Genomic DNA, 23,387 nt, shown 5'->3' on the forward strand with positions numbered 1-23,387 from the left:
CTCTACTACTACCACCACCACTACTACTATCACTCTACCACCACTCCATCACCACCACCACCACCACCACCTCTGTTCCCACCACTATCACACTACCACCACCACCACCACCCACCACCACCACTGCCACCACCACCACTGCCACCACCACCACTATCACTCTACCACCACCACCACCACCACCACCACCACCACCACCACCACTCTACCACTACTACCACCACTATCACTCTACTACTACCACCACCATCACTCTACTACTACCACCACCACTACTACTATCACTCTACCACCACTCCATCACCACCACCACCACCACCACCTCTGTTGCCACCACTATCACACTAACACCACCACCACCACCACCACCACTCCATCACCACCACCATTATCATTATACCACCACTATCACTCCACCACCACTACCACTCTACCACCACCACTATCACTCCACCATCGCCACCGCCACTATCGCTCTACCACCATCATCACCACCACTACCACCATCACTTCACCACTACCACCACCACCACCACCACCACCACTATCACACCACAACTATCACTGCACCATTACTACCACTCTATCACCACCACCACCACCAATACCCTATCACCACCACCACCACCTCCGTTGCTGCCACTATCACACTACCACCACTACTTCAACAACACCACTCCACCACCGCCGCTATCACTCCTCCACCACTATTAAATAATTTAATATATATTCTTAAATTGATATATATAATTTATATATTGAAATTTATATCATATTTCAATATTTTATATATTGAAAAAATATAAATATAACTAGTTTAACCGTCACCCTACCCACACTAATCTAGCACCTCCATCATTATGACTCCACATCGACTATTAATTTTCAAACCAATTTTAATATGATAATTACTTTAATATCAATATTTATTGTTATAATATTTAATTTCATTTTTGAAATGCTATTTACTTCACTCAAATTAATATATATCAAATTTATATCATATTTCAAGTTAAAAAAAAATAAATATAACTTATAGTATAACTTAACATTAAAAATCAATATCTCTTATCTTATAACAAACATATTATATGTCATAACTTATAGTGTATAATATCTCTATATTTGCATATTTCCCATAGCATTAAATCAAAGATATTAATCGGATTGAATAACGCAATTCCCTTGCTTTTGGAGATAGAACCACCATAACTCATCTCTTATCTCTACTCTCTCCCTATTATCATTCTACGCTCCCTATTATCATTCTACGGTTTCTCAATTCCAACAGAGCAGATAGTATTAATTATTATATCTTTATTTATTAAAATAATATTTTTAATTTATTTAAAATATAAAATAAAATAATTAAAAATTTAAAGAAAATTTGGACGCTACTATAAGTAGCGTCCAACTTTTCTTAAATTTTTTAATTATTTATTTTTTAATTTTAATTTTTTATTTTATTAAATTTTAATTTAATTTTAAATTAAAAAATAATATTTATAATAAAAATATTATAATATATAATATTATATATTATAATTTTATTTATTAAAATAATATTTATATTTTATTTAAAATATAAAATAAAATAATTAAAAATTAAAAAAAAAAGGTTGGACGCTACTATAGGTAGCGTCCAACCTTTAAATTTTTTTTTAATTTATTTTTTATTATTTAAAGGAAAGCTAGCGTCCAGCTTTCCTTTAAAAATTTTGATGCGGACGCTATTATAAATAGCGTCCGAACCTTAAAAACGCTATTATAATTAGCGTCCCGCACTCATCTCGTCCAGCTCAGCGTAACTCACCCCTTTTTGGTAATTATCTTCAAACGCACCTTTTTTTGGTATTATTTTGTTTTCGATTACACATTTTTTGTCAAAAGCCCCTTATTTCGGCCTTGTGTGTTTTCTTTGTTTGGCTAAGGGACAATAGGGTTATTTTAGTTGGATGTGATGGGTTTTTAAACTATCTTTCATAAGACAATATGCTCTGTTTTCCTTTGTTTTTTAATGTCAATGTCAAACATTATAAATAACCATTGTTGTCACTTCTAATGTTCTTCCTTTTCTTTTATAACCAGATAATCCTTGCTTATGTTAGTAAAGCATAATAATTGAAAAACTATAATTTTTCTACTTGTTTGCTATAAAGCACTAAGAGCACCATCCGCTTATCTCGGGCATTTTATCACATTTCTTTATCTAATTTGAAAGTGGTGTTAAATATCTCTTGAAGCAAAGATTGTAGAAGAATATTGAACTAAAGCCTAGCATAAAAGGCACATAAAACAACAACCATAACCAGGTAAACCACCATAATTTTAAAACAACCCAATAAAGCACACCAAATGCAACCAATAATAACAGAGACTCACCAAATTTGAAGAAGCAAGTACACACCAACAAGTCGACGGGATGAGAAAAGCAAACAAGTGGATGACAAACAACCTAAGGACACTTTGGACAAAAATAGATAAAACAATCTCATAACCATAGAATGAATAAGCCAACACAATCAACAAAATAATTTTTCGTGATCTGCTTCTCATAAGCATAATCATTAAAATAGAATCGAGATATCCACCACAATGAATGTCCATTGCATGTCTATCATGCATGCACGTTAAACTAAGCTAAGAACCCTATGTGAGAGCTACTTTACTCCAGCCACCAACATGTCTTATTAAGTCTCACGTTAAACAATGAAACATTCATTCCCAAAGTAAAAGTCTCCACGTTCAACATATATATATGGAGATTAACGAGTTTAGTGGTATCAATCTAATTACATTCATTAGCTCAATTCTTTCCCATGGATACAACACCAGAGAAGGATTAGGAGGTCCATTAACTTGCTCGCATCTCCTGCAAACGCTGGAAACAATGTACAATAGCACTAAGCAACAGTTGGAAGAGCTAAAACCAAGTGAATCACCATCAAAAGATTGGTTCTTGATATGGGTAAGGAATACATCATCGCTACCTTATTGGATGAGCCACCACTCTTGAAGTCTTATGATATCTTCCTTCGCTTGCCTCAAACAAATGGAAATTCAACAAACAATGACAACAATGTTATTTCATCTCGATACCTCGGATCTGCTCAATCATTACCCTGTTGAGTCATTACCTCATCTTTGAATGAAGAACGTGTCAAGTTGGCGTCTTGTGTGAAGCTATGGAAAGGATTTGTTTTCTAATTCTATGTTTCGTGGATATGTTTTGTTATCTATGGTTATGTTTCAAAAATTAGCTTGTTATCTTGTTTATCTTATTCCCTTGTCATGTTTCTCTATTATCATATTTCATTTGTGTTGTTTTTGTGTTAACTTTTTTGTTAATGAAGAGCTATGTTCCATGTTGTGTTAAATAATGTCTTATTTTGCTCAAACACGAAAAATGATTATGTTTTATAAAGATAAAGATTTGAAACTCTAAATGTTATATGTAAATATAAAACTAAGACCTTAAAATCTAAAAGCTATAGCCCTCCATGATTCAACAAGAAAGATTAGTAAGGTGATCCTTCAAACGTGGCTATCATATTTTTTTACAATTGTTTTCCTTGTAACTTACTTCATTTTATGCAAGCAATTTTGAATTGTCTTATAATCTCCTATGCTTCTTTGGCATTGTAATTCAAATCATTTTGATTGTAAAAAAAAATAAAGAAACACAATTTGCAAAATTTTTGCAGATATTTTAAATTTAAGGAAGTCATACCACAATTAAATATTTCTAGAAAATGAGAAAAATATCATGACAAAATCTTTAATCCACCAAAACAATTTCATAATTTAAATCTACTAATATATACATTAGGCTTTAAGATAACACATCAAAAGGGTAATCACTTCATTTTTTCCATACTATAAACTACATCAAGTAACATCCGAATAAAACCCCAAAATGATCCCAAGAACAAATCCGTAGAAAAAGCACTATAATCCAATTTTTGGACTCCATATTTCTTAATCAGATTACTTATTGAAGGAGATTCTTCACGTGGGTCTTCCTTTCCAAACATTAAGGATTTCTTTGATTCCATATTGATTGTCGAAAGATATTGTTGACATGGCTCTTCATTACCCAAAGTTGTTGAGATTCGGATGAAGCAACAAGAGACATTCCATCACCACCACGATATGAATTCATAGGCATTGTTAGCATGATTGAATGCATGCAAGGCCTCCTCCATTGTGTCATATGATTTGTACAAGCTCCCGCTTACACCAATAACATGTGGGGCGCATTCTTGCCATGAGGTGTAAATCCCAGTTGAAGACCATGGAAGACAACATAAAATTTTTCTTTTCTTCTATTGCTTGTGACCCTCATATTTTGAGAGTACAGTAGGATATGAACGTTAGATGAATGGAAGAAGGAAGGTTATTCATCTCCATAAGTCATGAAGTAGGTATAGTCATAAAGAGTTTTCATGGAAGCTTTCAATTTTTAGAGTTCCAACAATTTGCAAATGTATTAATTTCACATTGAAAAATGTTGTAGTTAAGTGGCTTATAAATGTTGTAGGTAAGTAGATATTAAATGAACAGACTTTATAGTTAAGTGGCTTATAAATGAGCTAAATGGCTTATAAATAAGCTAAATGGCTCACAGTCACTCTAAATGGCTTATATCTTAAAAGGGTAAAACGGTAATAAATTTCAATGTAATTACCAATATGCCATTTTGAGCTGGCTCAATTTGAGTCGTGTAGCATTTTTGATATACAAATTAGGGAGAAATAAGGATAACAGCCGCCAAAGGCTGCCAGCATTGAAGGATGTGAATCAGACACTTACTCCCACAACCAACCCAGGCATGGCAGCCTTAAAATGAGACAAAAAGTAAAAAACTTCGAACACCAACTTTTTTATGGTGCTTCAACACCCTCAAACTTACCTAAACTCCTTGATTGAGTTCCAATGAAAGGGATATGAAGATTGAACGCATCTATCAGCATCAAAAACGAAATTTATCATTGAAAAAGTGGTGACTACAACCTCCAACGCAAGTTCAACAAGAATAAAGAATAAATTTTAATAATTATCTCTGAACTTATATATAGTTATAACACTACAATATTTTAACTTTAAAATATAACATAAAATCCCTTAAACTTTCAAATTTTACACAGTAAAATCTCTCTGACTTTCAATTATTGATTTTTCAATTAGAAACTGATGTGAATAGCTCCTGCATAGCACTTAGTCAATATTTCTCTCTCCTCTCTTATGCAAAGTGTAAAATTATTCTATTCATGCATGAAAAATTATTCTATCTATAGAGAGAATAAGGATTCAATTTACACATGGCTTGAAAGAGAAAAGAAAAATACTGACTAAGCTCTATGTTGGAATTGTCTAGATCAGTGTAACACCCTCCCGGTAGCAACTCCGTACATTCTACTGTTCCGGTGACCGGTGTCGGTCCGGACAGCTAGAACGTCCGAAAAAATATTTAAACTAAAGTGAGGGACCATAATTAACTCAAATATTAATAAGAAAAATTTAATAAAAATTTTAGAAATAAAATACAATCAAGTTAAACGAGCCGGTGCCCTAGCGATGGGTAACCAGAGGGAAGTTGCGGTTCTCGCAACTAGGAGCCCTAGACCAGGGGAAAAATTCATAAAATAATTTTTGGGACTCCAGAGAAGGGTCATTGAGGTTCCTACGGCATTAGAATGCCAAGAAAATATTTAGAAAAAATTTTCAATCGGTACAGACAATTTTGACCCGTTAAGCCAAACGGAGGGCATTTTGGTCAATTCGCCTTCAGAGACGATTTTTGGCCGACTTGTCCAGTTAAGTAAATAATTATTGTGACATAAAATATGAATTAATGTTTATGAAAAATTTATTAAAAATGAGAAATGAAAATAAGAAAACAAAAGTAAAAAGAAAAGTAAGTAAATGGGAATTGTGACATCATAATGATGTCATTTAAAAATTGTCCACCAATCACCATATAACAAATACACTTAAAACAAACTAAAGAGGCTGAAAATAAAAGAAAATTTTCATCTTCTTCCTTTGGACTCAAACCAGCCGAAACCCTCCTCCCTCCTCCCTCCATTGATTTTCAACAAAAGCTCAAGTTCTCTCCTCATTTCACCCTAAATCCTCCTACCCCTTTCACTAAAATTTATCCTTACACCTTGCATAACCTTTTGGCAGCCAAGAAGAAGAAAGAAAGTGAAGTTAAGCTTGGGAAAATTCTGCCCTACAAGAGGTTAGTACACCTATCTACTTAAAACCCTTATTTTCCATGTTAGGGACTTGAAATCAACATGAGTTTGTGAATTAAATAAACCAAATTTGTGTGTATGCCTACCATGAATTTCGGCAGCCCTAAGGAAGGAACAATGATGAAGTGTTTTTGATGGTTTTAATGGACTTGGAATGAATTAGAGATTATGTTTAAGGTGTATATACACATATATAATGAATGAAAGTGTTTAACTAGGTGTATGGGTGAATTGAAATGGAAATTAGGGTTTTGGGAGTGAAGATTTGGACTTGGCTTATGAAGTGATTAATGGACATTCTAATGGTCAATTAGTGACCATTTGAGGCAAGTTAATCATAATTTGAAGTGAACCAAAGTGTCACAAACCAAGTTGATAGGCTGCCTAGTGACAACAGCAATGAGGCTGTGATTCTAGCCCACTTAGACAGCCATAACTTCGGCTGTGTAGGTCCAATTAGTGTTTGGCCAATTAGACATGAAACTAGACTTATAATGGCACATTTTTGCTGAAGAAACCATGCCCAAAAGACCAAAGCAAGTGGACCAAAAGTTGGCCCCAATCCGGGTACCCTGCAAGCCAATTCTGCAATGACCAATTTGGCCATAACTCACTGTAGAAATGGTCAATTGACCTGAAATTTTTACAGCAACAAACCTAGACAAACAACTTTCATGAAGAAACCTATCCCAAATAATGACCAGAACCTAACCCAAATGGCAGTCACAGTCACTGTTCATGGTACTGTAAATTTGGTAATTTCTGTAGAATGGAAATCCGGCCAGTTGTGGTTTTTGGACCATATCTGGAGCTACAAAACTCCAAATGGAGTGATTCAAAAAAAGAAATTCAACTAGACAAAATAAGGAACAACTTTCATGTTTACCATTTCCTCAAATTCCTACTGCAACAGTGCCCAATGGAATAGTAAAGTTGAGTTACAAAAATTGAAAATTCTGCTTCCCTTGGTCTAAGCTTAGAAATGGTATTAATGCTTAATGCCAACAAGTTTTCAATACAAAATGTGGTATGTTGGGAGAGTCAAAACCAATGTACCTATTTTCTATCCAAAAGTCAACATTTTTATTGACCAATGAGGTGAATAGTGACACCAAAACTTGAAATTCAAAAATTGAAGAATTTAAAAGTATCAAATGCCCTAGTATACCTAACAAGATTGGTTTGGATAGTTTGGCATGCCAATAGGGTTCAGTTAGCAGTACTGCACATGGCATTATGCCATTCCGTGATTTTATGGCTTTTAGCCATTTTGATATTGTGTTGAGACTTGGCCTCGTGCCTAATATTATTTACAGCTTGTTAGCTGTTCTGTTGCACACCGGGAGATACATATGTGACCGATGGTGTGACGGCCCGAGGTACTTGATACTCAGTGCGCCATTGCTTATCCATCCGGTCATCCAAAGATAGGTTACTTAGGCAACCAAATGAATGAAAATGGACAAAGTTAAAGAAATAAATGAATATAACAGATACAAAATAAATAAGACATATACATTCAATGCATATCTATTTTCTGCTATTTTCTTTTATTTTATTATTGCACCACTAAGTGTCGACACCATATTTTGGCCGATCCCCAAAATCAATAAAACTTTGGAACTGACCTCAGTACTAAGTCTCCTTTTGACAGCTAATCACATTTCCGATCTCTCTTTGATAGACAGTCACATTTCTGATCTCTCCCCACAGGGAATTAAATCAATGCTAGGTTCTCACATCAGTCAGAGCCTTACCAGTCTATTAAATCGCTCACCGATCTCTCCGACCCATTGTAGTATAAACAAAGTGAACTAGATCTTTTCTTACCAGTTTTATTGCCGATCTCCCTTTCAAAAGTTTAAGAGTTAAGGTTTTGGTCCGGTTTAATGAAGATTTCGATCTTAGGTGTTCAAATCAAATTTCCAATTTTAATCAAGTCCCGTTCAGCATGTCTTCCCTACCGATCTCATGATCATTGTGTTTTCCGATCTCTCACACTTAGGTTAATAATCATCTTCAGTTATTTCAACATACTCAGACAATCAAGTGCTTAATAATTTAGAAATTTTCCGATCATAACCATTCATTGAACAAAAAGGGTATTCCACTTCATTTCATTTCAAAATTTTTACAAGTCATTCGGCTGGGGGATCACCCCCAGCCTGATCTACATTTGGCTCATTTGCTCTCTCACCCTCGGCCTCCTCTTCGCTTTCCTCCTCGCCTTCGGGAGCCAGGTCGGCCATCCAAGAGAAGTCCCCCTCTGGGTAACGCTTTTGGAGCTCGACCAAGAGGTCCTTGTGAGCATTCACATAGGCACCAGCTATCCCCGTCACCATTTCCTCGTCTTTCGCCTTAAGCTCCTCGATAAGCTGGGCGACCTGAGAAGCTTCGTTGGCCCGGAGCGCCTCGACTTCCCTGAGAGCCAGATCCCTTTCAGCTAGAACATGATTCTGTTTGGCCACTCTATCTTCATAGAACTTCACCCGCCCCTTAACTTGAGATATGTAATCCTGAGCGGATGCGAGTTGGGATCGAAGGGAAGCCATTTCCTGATTTTTCTTCTCGATCTCCTTGCCCAGGCGATGAGCCTTTTCCCGAACTATGGTCTGGTTCACCAGGCATTCCACGTTCAGGCTCATAGCGCGGGTCAAGATATCGTCAAGGCTGTCCGGGGATAGCCTTTCCCGATCCTCCCAAAGGCAGATGGAAGACCCCAAGACTTTGGCAAAAAAGAGAGGTAGTTATTATAGCGGAAGAACTCTGAAACTCGATTCAGTTTGTTACTCTGCTACTTTGAAGTTTTGATTAGAAAGACTTTTGAAACTAGTTTTCTGAAGTGTTTTCTTGAAAAGGATTTTGAATACTGAAACTCTACATTTTCAGTTTGTTCATTATCCGGTCACACTCTCACTTTCAGCCTTTTATTATCTCTGTCTTCGTCCCCATTATCCAAGCTCAATTTCGTTTCACTCGGTTTTTATCTTAATCTGATTGCATTTTAGCTAAGCACCCTTCAGTTCACAACGAACGTCAGCCCTCAAGCTAATCAGTCTGCTGTCTTATTACTATTTGTCACCCCGTAGTCATTTCAATAGATTTAGCTCCTTACAGGTAAGAGCTCATATTGCCGTTTTGTTAAGTGTTTACGTTTACTTTTCGCATTCTCTTTGTCCTTTTTATGCATGTGATTTTCTCCAAGTTCATTTAGTGTCAAAGAACCTTAAAGAATGTTACTCTCGAGTTTATTTCTTTAGTGATCAGTCTATCGTTTTATTAACCTTCGTCGTTTCTGAATGCTAATTTTCTGGTTCCTAGTAGCGTGTAAGTGGTTGGGTAAAATATAGATAACTGCAACTTATGGGTCTCTTTTAAGAGAGAGAGCCTGAATAATACGTCAGGAAAATAGCCACAATATTAGGCTGACGTAAACGGCAATTCGGCAAGATGTCATAAAGTGGGATAAAGCCAAAGTAAACGAAATAGAATAGATTGGACATTCATAGGTACTGGTAAAGTGACCTTAGGGGAGGTCAGCAAAATTTATTCCAACTTTTCTTATTTAGTCGCAAAATATCAACTAGTTAAAAGAAGCCTTATCCCCAGCACCTTAGAACGCCAGAATCTTTAGCTTTAGGACCTTATGACATGTAGTTAAAATTAAAATTTGGGAGATCGGAAAGATCCCATTAAGGTTCCTGTTAATTTAAAAGAGATCGGAAGAGGGTTCTTATCCGATTCTCAATTCAAAACTTTAATTAAATAGGGATCGAAGGAGAGTTCTTACCCGGTCTCAAATCAAAATTTTAATAAATAGTTAATAGAGATCGGAAGAGAGTTCTTACCCGGTCTCAAATCAAAATTTTAATAAATAGTTAATAGAGATCGGAAGAGAGTTCTTATCCGGTCTCGACTCAAAATTTTAATAAGCATTAAATAGAGATCGGAGGAGAGTTCTTATCCGGTCTCAACTCAAAATTTTTAATGATTTAATAGAGATCGGAGGAGAGTTCTTATCCGATCTCAACTCAAAATTTTAATAAATATTAAAGAGTCCGGAAAAGAGTTCTCATACAAGTCTTAAATTAAATTTTAATAAAATAGTTCTTAACTGTGATAACTCACTAAGGTTGTCTCATTTACTTTTGTATCTGGGTGATCCAAGTTTAGTGAAAAAATCAAATGCTCCTTTAGTCAAAAGGATCAACATGTCCATTCAAGCCCTTCTAACTAATGCAAAGTTAAATCTACTTACCCTTATTAAGGGACGAGGTGGGGTGCCTAACACCTTCCCCACCCGTTTACGGACCCCGAACTTAGAATCTCTGGTTTGAAGTGGTTTTATTTCAATTTATCTTCGCAAATGGTTTTCTTTAGTTACCCTCAAAACTAAGGTGGCGACTCCTCACTCTTTCCCACTTCGGTGAGGGTTCGTCCAGGCGACCGCAAAAACTCCTTGCGACAGCTTGGTGACTCCGCTGGGGATTTTATTCTTTCCGAATTTAACCCCGGTCTAGAGGTCTAAAAGTAGATTTAATTTTCCAATCAAATTATAGTTAGGTGGGCTCACCCGGCGATAGTTTACGTGTTAATTTTTGTTTATTCCTACTAACTGTTCCGCTTGTTTTGCTTGTTTTGCTTGTTTTATCCTCCTACAGTGCTCTTCGCTTCGAAAAAAAAAGGAAAAAGGAAAAAATGGAAAGAATAAAATCCCCCTGAATTGGGAAGAGGTAGAGGTGTCCCTTCACACACTGAACACTCACACGATGTCCTCACACACTTCGGTCCTATACCCGGGCTTTCTTACCCTTTTAGGAAAGTAGGGGGTCATGTAGCGGTGCAGTGGGTTTTACCCCCTTAGTATCCGTGAAGGCTTCTGCTCAGATTGAAACTCGTTCTATCCACTGTGATACTCGTGGAATTTTCCCGATAATATCATGGTTATAGAACGGGGCTCTACTGTTACAGTAGGGGCAATCTGGGAACCTGTGGCTTTTAGAAAATTAGACCTTGACCGAAACTATCACAATAGCTGAAAGCCGTAGTAAGCTACCTTATAAGATAGAACTATCCAATTAGGTAGCACTCATCCGGTATCAGGAGTCTCCCTATGCTAGGACAAAAGGGGCATACTTACTCTTACCCTGTTCTGCTTTAATTTCCTTTTGTTCGTTTTCGTGAGGGTAATCTTGAATTCTACTAAAACACCTACACATTTTCCTACTTTGATAAATGTGTACGTGTCATCCTGTCAACAGTATGATTCAAATTACCCTGATTTATCTTGCTAATGAGTTTTCTCGCAGGCATTACCAAACCAAGAGTCTGTAAAAGGACAGGCATCATATTTATCATGGCAACCTCGAGTCAGTCGGCAGAAGAAGTTCAGAACGCTAAACTTTGGTCCAAATCGACTCATACTCCAGTACCCCCACAAAATGATGTTCCTAAGGCACATGCTAGCTTACTACCTTCGTTAGATCTGAATGGAATTGAAGTCAGAATGAACTTTCGAGGGCACATCTAATGGATGGAGGTTGCTTCCCGACCAGGTCAAGGCACGATTTGAAGAGAAGTATGGGAGGATTGCAACCTTAATGCGAGTCAAGGTCCAAATCCCGGCATTAAAAGCCATGTTGTCGGTTTGGAACCCTAAGTACGGGGTATTCTCTTTCAATGATATTGATACAGTTCCCACAATGGAAGAATATCAGGCATACTAGGGGATCCTTATTCAACACAGAATCGGATCTACCTACACCTTGAGCATAGGCACTGAAACGATTAACACATTTGTTGGGTATTCCTTCGGAGGAGGCAAAGTCAAAAGAAACAGTCAAAGGAAACACACATGGTTGGTATTGGACATATCTCCAGAAGTGGTTAGATCAGTACCTCCAAGAGCAAAAATGGAATCAAGCTTCAGTGGCACTCGCCTTGGGGATCTATGGTCTGATTTTGTTCCCGGGACCATTGGGAATCGTAACTTGCAGCGGTGGAAGCATTCGACGGTAGAAAGGCGGAGATCAATCCGACACGGCAATTCTTGCGAAACCTTGTTAACCCTAACCTCTGCACAACAGGAAAGGGTCCATTAAGTGTTGTTCTCGGTTGCTATACCTGGATTGTCGGTCACATGTGTCTCGGAGACAAAGGGATTAACTTGGTACCTTGACCGCCTCCCATCGAGAAGATGACCGGTTAGTAATCTCCAAGAAGAATGAACAGCAGTGGTGGGAACGAATTTTGAGTTTCAATAGCCATTATTACTGTTGGAGGAAGCTATGGACGTCAGGCCAACCCGTTTTGATCGGTACGGGAGGTAATCAGTCGGCACCCCTAATCGGAGTAACCGGATATACAAGTTACACTCCGGCATTGGTAATGAGGTAGTTTGGCTCAACGCAGTCCATGATCAACATTGAAGAATACCACCAAGGTCACTTCTACCATAAGCTCAAGGAAGAGGAAGGATTGAAACTGGCTCGCAAGTCTTGGGAAAACATTACTCTGATGGAGAGATCGCTTAAACGCCCAAGTGCCTCGGGCGATTATCTTAAATGGAGAGCTGACAGGGACCGAGAACACTCAACTACAGAATTCGAGGACAACAACCCTCACCAAAACATCCTATTAGAAGAAGCTGATAATCGTCTGCTTGACTCACTACAAAAAGCAAACACCGAGAACTCACAACTGCAAGAACAAATAAAACGGTTGGAGGACCAACAGCAGAAACTTAAAAGAAAAGTGAGAAGGCTCAAGGAAGAGGCAAGGGCCGAAAGGATGGGGTTCGAAGAGCAAGAGGAACAGTGGGAAAAGGAAAAAGACTCTCTCCAAGCTGAGGTAAAAGAAGCGAAAGTACAGAATAGTGAGCTTCAGGAAAAATGAAATACCAAGAGGTGCTCGTTGAAGAGTATAAACAGGAAAACAAAAAGAAGAAGCTCGAATTAAAAGAACAGACACTACTCATCAACGATATCTTGAAAGAGTGTGCTAAGGAAAGGAAAGAGAAAGAAAAACAAGTTGCTCTCTATCAAGGGCTGAAAGAGAATGTTGACCAGCTGGAAAGAACGATAGCACAGGGAAAACAAGAATTATTACCTGAATCCGAGTACGCTCTGAAAGCATTCGACCCTGCCAAACAAGAAGAAAGGTTATATGAGTATCTCAGAAAATGTCATCTCATTATAAAGAACCTTCTAGAGCCTAGGCCAATGTAGAGGATACGATGTACAAATTATTCAGTTAATGAAGTGATTTCTGGACCATTGTTTAGTAAATTTGTGAATGAATAATATGACTCCCGTAGGAACTCCCTCGCTAGGGTTATGTGAAAAATTGAATGCGCTATATGGACAGGTATCATAAATGCGCATTCAATCCAGTCATTCACAGTCAGACTATCGAGCGATGCCGTGATAAAATTGGGGCGATTATCCTTTTACAGATTTCAACCTGGCTCTCAAATGCCACTGTATCCTTCGTCCAGACCAGGACTTTTAATTCCTTAGCAAAATTCAAAGTTCATTTAAAATTTTTTTACTCCTTACAGGAAATCAATATTGCTTCAAACAAGGCAAGTCTGATCAAGCACACGGTTCAACCCAAGCGAGTGTACTTAACAAGATCTCGGACAAAGAAGATAATGGAAGATCAGGAACAAGTACAGAACCTACAGGGGCAAGTTTCCGAATTAAAGGATCAAGTCTCAGAACTCATGAGACTAATGAGGGAAATGTCCCAGAATAAACCCACAGCAGAGCCTAGCCTACCACTACCTCCTCCACCTCCTACAACAAATGATCCTCACCAAGCTTCAACTTCTTTTACCTTTCAGTCTCCCATCCCGGACCCGACAATTACTGTCAATCCGGTTACTAATAATGACCTACCTTACTCTCATTACCCAACCATTCAAAACACCGACCCATACCCTTCAAACGTGATCCCTCCCATTCACTTCACCCCTCATCTCCCAACTGGGGGAGTATTTCACGCAGTGGGGGGAGAAAATAAGTCAAAAGAAAGTGAGAAACTATATGCTCTAGAAGAGAGATTGAGAGCAATTGAAGGGCTGAATATGTATGGTTCAGTCGATGTGGCGTCACTAAGACTGGTGCCAGATGTGGTGGTGCCACCCAAATTCAAGGTTCCGAATTTCGACAAGTACACCGGGAACTCAAATCCCCGCATCCACCTGGCAACCTACATTGCCAAAATGTCTGCCCTAACAGAAGATGACAGACTTCTCATTCACTTCTTTCACAAGAGCCTCTCCGGAGCAGCTCTAAGATGGTGCATACAATTGGACAGAAGCAAGCTGCACTCCTGGAAGGATTTAGCTGATACCTTCTTGAAGCAATATAAATTCAATTGTGATGCGGCACCCACAAGGAGGGACCTCCAGAACTTGGCACAGAAAGACCGGGAAGGTTTCAAGCAGTATGCCCAGAGATGGAGAGAAAAGGTGGCGGAAGTATACCCTCCGGTGACCGACAATGAACTATGTTCACTGTTTATCGAGACTTTAAAGGCTCCCTACTTCAACTTGATGATTGGAAACACTTCCAACAGCTTCTCTGACATCATCCAGGCGGGTGAGAGAATTGAGGCCAACTTAAGAATGGGACGACTGCAGGAGTCAGCTGAGAACCCTGCAAAGAAGACTGCCAGCTTTGGCAAGAAAAAGGAGGGTGATGTGCATTCCGTCACCCGTCAGAATAATTACTCCCCACTTCCCCAAAATAACTACCGGCCATATCCTCCCCCTCATGGCCAAACAGTCGCCAATATTCCACCTCCTTTCCCTAATTATCCACACCCCCGCCCACAATATCCCCCGCCTACAAATTACCAACCAAGACCATCTCTTCCTCCCGCTCAATCAAGACCACCCCTAAACAACCCAAGACCCCCACGAAACCCTGATCCACCTCTCCCCCTCCCACTCAGTGAAATATACCGATACCTTATCGGTATAAACCAAATCGTACCAGTTCCCCTAGATCCAATTCAGCCCCCATACCCCAGGTGGTATGATGCTACTGCCCGTTGTGAATACCATGGAGGGGCACAAGGGCACTCAACCGATAACTGCGGGGCACTCAGGGGAAGAGTGCACGCTTTAATCAGAAACGGGTGGTTGAAGATTGAGGGAAATGGTTCCCTCCCCAATGTTACCTCGAACCCATTGCCTAACCATAATGCGGGCGGTGGTATAAATATGATAGAACCTGATGAAGGAGGATCAACGCTGGAAGTAGACAAGCTGGTTCCTTACTTTAAGGAAATTTTTGCTCTAGCAACCAGGGAAGGCTACCTCTACCCTCAGGTAGCGGGATTGGAAGAGAGTACGGGGTGTCCTTATCATGGAGAGGCAGCTGATCACGAGCTGCAGGGCTGTGAGGGATTCAGGCAAGAAGTTCGGAACTTATTGTCTCTCAAGGTTCTGAGATGCCAGGCGAGGTCAAAGACAGAAGTGGGGGTAAACACGACTAGATACAATCAGAATGCTTCTACCTCCAAACCCAGAATCACCTTCTCTCCACCAGTAGCTTCACCACCAGTAACTGTTATCCGAACTCCTCCTCAGCTCCCTGTTACCAACACCCACGCCATACCTTGGAACTACAATTTCCAAGTCTTCACTCAAGGGGCGTCGAGCAGTATACCGGCTCCTAGCCTTGCTTCACCTCCGGCACCTCCTAAGCCATGTTTCACTCCTCACGCACACTTTCAGATGACTTATGCTGGACCTACCACCAGTGCTACTCCCCAAATCGATCCCCAACCCGTCACTGCCACAAAGCCCTCCTCCCTTGAGCAAGAGGTCGAGTTCATAACTCGTAGTGGGAGGTGTTACAGTAACGAAGAAAAAGAAAAGAGAAAAGGGAAAGTAAAGGTGGGAGAGTCATGGAAGAATGCAGACGAGGATGCAGAGAAGACAGAGGAAGCAGAGCCTGCTGAGCATAAAGCAGAGGAGGAGTTGTTACTCCAAATAATGAAACAAAGTGAGTATGATGTGGTGGAACAGTTGAGGAAAACGCCTGCACGGATTTCACTGCTGTCACTGATCTTGAGCTCGGAGGTGCACCGTCAAGCCCTGCAGAAAATTCTGGATCAGGCCTTTGTAAACCCCAACATTACTCCGGGGCAGTTCGAGAAGATAGTGGGACAAATCCAGGCATCCAGCTTTGTTACTTTCTCGGAGGACGAGATAGACCCTGCAGGTTTAAGGCACACTAAGGCTCTACATGTAACGGTGAAGTGTAAGGGATGTATAGTAGCCAAGGTACTTATTGATAACGGGTCAGCTCTCAACGTACTCCCTAGCGCTACCTTAGCTAGGTTGCCAGTTGACCAATCGGATATACGTCAAAGTGCTATGGTGGTAAGAGCCTTTGACGGTACCAGGAGAGAAGTGTTGGGAGATATTGACTTGCCACTTCAGATTGGCGCATGCACTTTCAGCGTCACATTCCAGGTGATGAATATAGAGCCGGCCTACACTATGTTGTTGGGGAGGCCTTGGATCCATTCTGCCAACGCCGTTCCCTCAACTCTGCACCAGAGAATAAAATACATCATGGATGGCAGAATCATCACGGTGAGAGGAGAAGAAGCCTTATTAGTCACCAAGCCACAATCACTTCCTTACGTGGAAGCGGCCGAGGAGTCGTTGGAAAGTTCTTTCCAGACCCTTGAGTTACAAGAAACCAGAAATGAAGGGGCTATGGCTAGGGTGGCCAAAGTAATGTCAAGGAATGGATATCAGGAGGGAAAAGACCTAGGCACTGCCTTGCAAGGAATTGTGGAACCCATACCGGCTATTCAGAAGGTAGGCCGATGTGGTTTGGGATATGAGGAGGATGCCCTCATGGATGGGCGATTCTGGATGAGGAAAATACTTCGGGATCAGAGGTTCGATCAGAAAATGGGCAAAGGAAGGGTAGTCCCGAGAATCACGGAGATCTTCACTAAACCGGTCATTCAGCATCCGGCAAACACAGAAGAATCACCCGATGATCCATCCATAGATGTCATCCAACGATTCTGTATGAGGCCCTAGTCTCGCCAATGACCGAGGGGCAAGAGTGAACAATGGACAACCAGGGGCGTCCTCGTACTCAATTTGAGTAAAGTACCTTTGGTTATCCACACTTGATCATTTTGTCCATGGTGACAAGTGCAATACTGTAAATGGACCTTTTTCTTATGGCACAAACGTTAATGAATTAATAGCGCATTTTAAATCCAATTCTCTCTTTCTTTTGAATTCCATCCTTATAATATATTTTTTATTCATTCAGGACCATTCATCAATTAACACCTAATAATCCAATAGACTCAGAAATTCCTCTGGTTAATTTCGAAATCCCCATAACTGCCATTACTTCAAATGATTCTGAGGAAGACCCTACACAAGAAGACAGTGAAAAGGATGAGCCCTCCCTCGTGCCTTGTGGAGACGGAACGCGCACCATAAATTTAGGCACAGAAGAAGTAAAAAGGGAACTCAAGGTAGTGGAGAGTGAAGAATTGGGAGATATGATCAGTCTGCTTAAAGAATTCCTCGACGTATTTTCCTGGAGCTATGATGATATGGTGGGTTTGGACCCCCAGATAGTGACGCACAAAATTCCCCTAATTCCAGGGACAGTCCCGGTAAAGCAGAAGTTAAGGAGAATGAATCCCGACACACTGCTCAAAGTTCGAGATGAAGTCAAGAAACAGTATGACGCTGGGTTCCTGGAAGTGGTCAAATATCCCCAATTGATAGCTAATGTGGTCCCGGTAATGAAGAAGGACGGAAGAGTTCGGGTGTGCGTCGATTACAGGGATCTCAATAAAGCGAGCTTAAAAGACGATTTCCCTCTCCCTCACATTGATGTGTTAGTTGACAATGCTGCGGGATTGGGCAGGTGTTCGTGTATTGATGGGGCATCAGGGTATAATCAGATCCCGATGGACGAGTAAGATAAGGATAAAACTGCTTTCATCACTCAATGGGGAGTATTTTGCTATCGGGTCATGCCTTTTGGGTTGAAGAATCTTTGGTGCTACCTACCAGTGTGCAATGGTCACATTATTCCACGATATGATGCATAAAGAGGTGGAAGTATATGTGGATGATATGATCATCAAATCCCGGGGAGAAGAAACTCATGTGCAGGTACTGAGGAAAGTATTCGAGAGACTCAGGAAATACCAGTTGAAACTAAACCCTGCCAAATGCATATTCGGAGCTAGATCAGGAAAGTTGTTGGGATTCATAGTAAGCGAGAGGGGAATAGAGGTTGATCCAGACAAGGTTCGAGCTATTCAAGAGATGCCATCCCCAAGAACAGAAAGGGAGGTGCGCAGTTTTCTGGGAAAGTTGAACTACATTTCAAGATTTATTTCCAATCTCACTGCCAAAGCTGAGCCAATTTTCAGGCTACTCCGGAAGAACAACTCCACCCAATGGGATTCAGTTTGCCAAGTGGCTTTTGAGAAGATCAAGCAATACTTGTCAAGACCACCAGTATTGGTCCCACCCGTGGCAGGAAGGCCTCTTATCCTATATATGGCAGTCCAGCAGAACTCGATGGGATGTGTGTTGGGACAACATGATGATACCGGGCGAAAGGAGAGGGTTATTTATTACCTGAGTAAGAAGTTCAATGATTGTAAGTCGAGGTACTCTTTCTTAGAAAAGACTTGTTGCGCGCTAGCCTGGACAGCAAATCGCCTCAAGCACTATATGTTGAATCACAAGACATGGCTCATCTCCAGGATGGATCCTATCAAATATGTATTCGAAAGCCCATTCGTGCCAGGAAGGATAGCCAAGTGGCAGGTTATACTCTCCCAATATGACATAGTCTATATGACCCGGAAAGCGGTGAAAGGTAGCGTGATTCTTGACCTCCTAGCGTAAAACCCTATCCAGGATTATGAAGCTCTGGATTTTGAGTTTCCTGATGAGCATATTAATGAAGTGGACTGCGAAGAGGAGGGGCCAGCCAATGTATGGGAAATGTATTTCGACGGAGCTGTCAATTTGTCCGGGAATGGAATTGGGGCTGTATTGATATCCCCGGAGGGGAAACACTTTCCGATAGCCATTAAATTGAGATTTGACTGCACCAACAACGTCGCGGAATACGAAGCTTGCGTGATGGGTTTACAGGCCGCCATCGAAATGAAAATCAGGAAGCTGGAGGTATACGGAGACTCAGCCCTAATTATTTATCAAGTCAAGGGAGAATGGCAAACCAAGGATCCCAAGCTAATCCCGTATCAGAAGTACCTATTGGAGCTGATCAAGAAATTCGAAGAAATCTCTTTCACTCACCTTAGTAGGGACAAGAATCAATTTGCTGATGCCTTAGCTACTCTAGCTGTTATGGCTCAAATCGAAGAGGGTCAGATGGCTCAGACATTGAAGATTAAAGCAAGAAGTGAGCCAGCATATTGCTTCATGATTGAAGAAGAGCCCGATAGAAAGCCTTGGTATCATGACATCCTGGTCTACTGTAGAACCAGAGAATTCCCTTTGGGGGCAAGCAAGAATGAAAAGAAGATGATTCGAAGATTAGCGTTGGGATACTTCCCCAGTGGAGAAACCCTATACAAGAGGAGCTCCAGCGGCGAATTACTGAGATGTGTGGATGCAAAGGAGGCGAAGAAAATCCTTTTTGAGACTCATGAGGGAAATTGCGCAACCCATGCCAATGGGCACATGATGGCTAAGCAAATCATGCGACGTGGGTATTTTTGGATCACAATGGAAAAGGATTACGTCAAGTATTTCCGAAAATGCCATAAGTGTCAAATCTATGCCGATCCAATCAATGTGCCACCTCACAAGTTGTTCAACCTCGTCTCACCATGGCCCTTCGCAATGTGGGGCATCGATGTGATTGGTCCCATAAATCCCAAGGCATCCAATGGGCACAGATTCATCCTTGTGGCCATCGACTATTTCTCCAAGTGGGTCGAAGCAACATCCTATGCGCACATCACACGAATACGTTTCTCGATTTCTCGGATAATATTATCCGCCGGCATGGCCTCCCAATGAAATCGCCATCGACAACGCTAAGAATCTGAATGGCCCAAGATCCGAATTGCGTGATCAATACAAAATCAGCACCTCAATTCCTCCCCATACCGTCCCGGATGAATGGAGCGTGGAAGTCGCAAACAAAAATCTCAAGAGGATAATCCGGAAGACGACAGTCACGTATAGGGATTGGCATGATATGCTTCCTTACGCTCTCCACGCATACTGAACTTCCGTAAGAACCTCAACCGGGGCAACTCCATACTCGCTGGTTTACGGGATGGAAGCGGTATCACCTATTGAAGTTGAAATCCCTTCCCTAAGGATTCTGAAGGAGTCAGGAATTGATGAGTCAGAATGGATCCAGTCAAGGTTGGATCAGTTAAACTTGCTTGATGAGAAAAGGTTAGAAGCAGCATGTCATGGGCGATTATACGGATGAGGATGGCTAGAGCATTTGACAAAACGCGTTCGCCGCGAATTCCAACCCGGGACTTAGTTACAAGAAATCTTCGAATCAAAATGATCCCCGAGGCAAATGGTCACCAACCTACGAGGGACCCTATGTGGTTAAAAAGGAATTTTCTGGAGGAGCCTTGATCTTGACCCACATGGACGGTGAAGAGTTTTCGAGACCTGTGAATGCTGACACCGTCAGAAAATATTATGCCTAAAAAAAAAAAAAAAAAAATCTAGGGGTGAAAACCCGAAAGGGCATCCCGAGAACAAAAGGGGAGAAATAAGGAATAGGGGGGGGCATGAAACCAGGATGAAGAGGAAACTGTCACGGCATGAGGCTTCAGAGAACTAGAAATAATGGCATTTAAGGGGTTTCAAAAACAGCCATAGGGAATATGTGAGATCTATCCTCGTACCCTTATTCTTTGAAACTTCTTCTTTGTTTATATTAAACCATAATAAAATCGCACTTCATTCCCTATGCTTCTATCTTTCCCTTATATTCTTTCCCCTATATTTATCTTTCTGCAATCCCGTTATTTAATGTGCTATTTAAATCAGTTAAAATTTTTGCCATAAGATTAAGATTTGACAATTGATAACCTCACGAACTTTACTATGAGATTTGCAGGAAATGACCTAAAAAAAAAAAAACTAGAGGTGAAAACCTGAAAGGGCGCTTCTAGTCATATAGACGAAGGGGAAGTGAAAACCCGCAAGGGAGCTTTTCGGGAGAAAGTCTCAAAAACAGAAAAAGGGGCATTTGAAGGAACAAGGCCATAGGTCAAGTCTTGCAACTCGTCCTCCATTCGTCATTGGTCTTCGGGATTCTGTTAAGTACACTTCATCGGGAAAGAACTTCTTGTGTCTGGATCAGGCTTGCTTTGTAAGTACAATTTAAATTTCCTATTGATTTTTAATTTCTCGCAATTTAAATTTCCTGTTATCAACCTCTGGTTCCTTGATCTAAGTTGATTTTAATTTCTCACAATTTAAATTTCCTGTTATCAACCTCTGGTTCCTTGATCTAAGTTGATTTTAATTTCTTGCAATTTAAAATTCCTGTTATCAACCTCTGGTTCCTTGATCTAAGTTGATTTTAATTTCGCACAATTTAAATTTCCTGTTATCAACCTCTGGTTCCTTGATCCAAGTTGATTTTAATTTCTAGCAATTTAAATTTCCTGTTATCAACCTCTGGTTCCTTGAACGAAGTTGATTTTAATTTCTCACAATTTAAATTTCCTGTTATCAACCTCTGGTTCCTTGATCTAAGTTGATTTTAATTTCTCGCAATTTAAATTTCCTGTTATCAACCTCTGGTTCCTTGATCTAAGTTGATTTTAATTTCTCACAATTTAAAATTCCTGTTATCAACCTCTGGTTCCTTGATCTAAGTTGATTTTAATTTCTCGCAATTTAAAATTTCTGTTATCAACCTCTGGTTCCTTGATCTAAGTTGATTTTAATTTCTCGCAATTTAAAATTCCTGTTATCAACCTCTGGTTCCTTGATCTAAGTTGATTTTAATTTCTCGCAATTTAAAATTCCTGTTATCAACCTCTGGTTCCTTGATCTAAGTTGATTTTAATTTCTCACAATTTAAATTTCCTGTTATCAACCTCTGGTTCCTTGATCTAAGTTGATTTTTAATTTCTCGCAATTTAAATTTCCTGTTATCAACCTCTGGTTCCTTGATCTAAGTTGATTTTAATTTCTCGCAATTTAAATTTCCTGTTATCAACCTCTGGTTCCTTGATCTAAGTTGATTTTAATTTCTCGCAATTTAAATTTCCTGTTATCAACCTCTGGTTCCTTGATCTAAGTTGATTTTAATTTCTCGTAATTTAAATTTCCTGTTATCAACCTCTGGTTCCTTGATCTAAGTTGATTTTAATTTCTTGCAATTTAAATTTCCTGTTATCAACCTCTGGTTCCTTGATCTAAGTTGATTTTAATTTCTTGCAATTTAAATTTCCTGTTATCAACCTCTGGTTCCTTGATCTAAGTTGATTTTAATTTCTTGCAATTTAAAATTCCTGTTATCAACCTCTGGTTCCTTGATCTAAGTTGATTTTAATTTCTTGCAATTTAAAATTCCTGTTATCAACCTCAGGTTCCTTGATCTAAGTTGATTTTAATTTCTTGCAATTTAAATTTCCTGTTATCAACCTCAGGTTCCTTGATCCAAGTTGATTTTAATTTTCTAGGTCTTTTAAACTTCTGTTGCCTATCTCTAGGTCACTGGTTTAGGTATGCTTTAGTTCCCTAACTTCGAACACTTAATCGTCCAAAATATGAGTCTGAATCTTTACATAATTCCTACACGGGAAATTTTCCCTTTAATAGAAATTATGTAAAGAGGGGCAGCTGTCGACACCATATTTTGGCCGATCCCCAAAATCAATAAAACTTTGGAACTGACCTCAGTACTAAGTCTCCTTTTGACAGCTAATCACATTTCCGATCTCTCTTTGATAGACAGTCACATTTCTGATCTCTCCCCACAGGGAATTAAATCAATGCTAGGTTCTCACATCAGTCAGAGCCTTACCAGTCTATTAAATCGCTCACCGATCTCTCCAACCCATTGTAGTATAAACAAAGTGAACTAG

The sequence above is a fragment of the Hevea brasiliensis genome, chromosome 6 (genome assembly GCF_030052815.1).
Source record: "Hevea brasiliensis isolate MT/VB/25A 57/8 chromosome 6, ASM3005281v1, whole genome shotgun sequence".
Classification (NCBI taxonomy): Eukaryota; Viridiplantae; Streptophyta; class Magnoliopsida; order Malpighiales; family Euphorbiaceae; genus Hevea; species Hevea brasiliensis.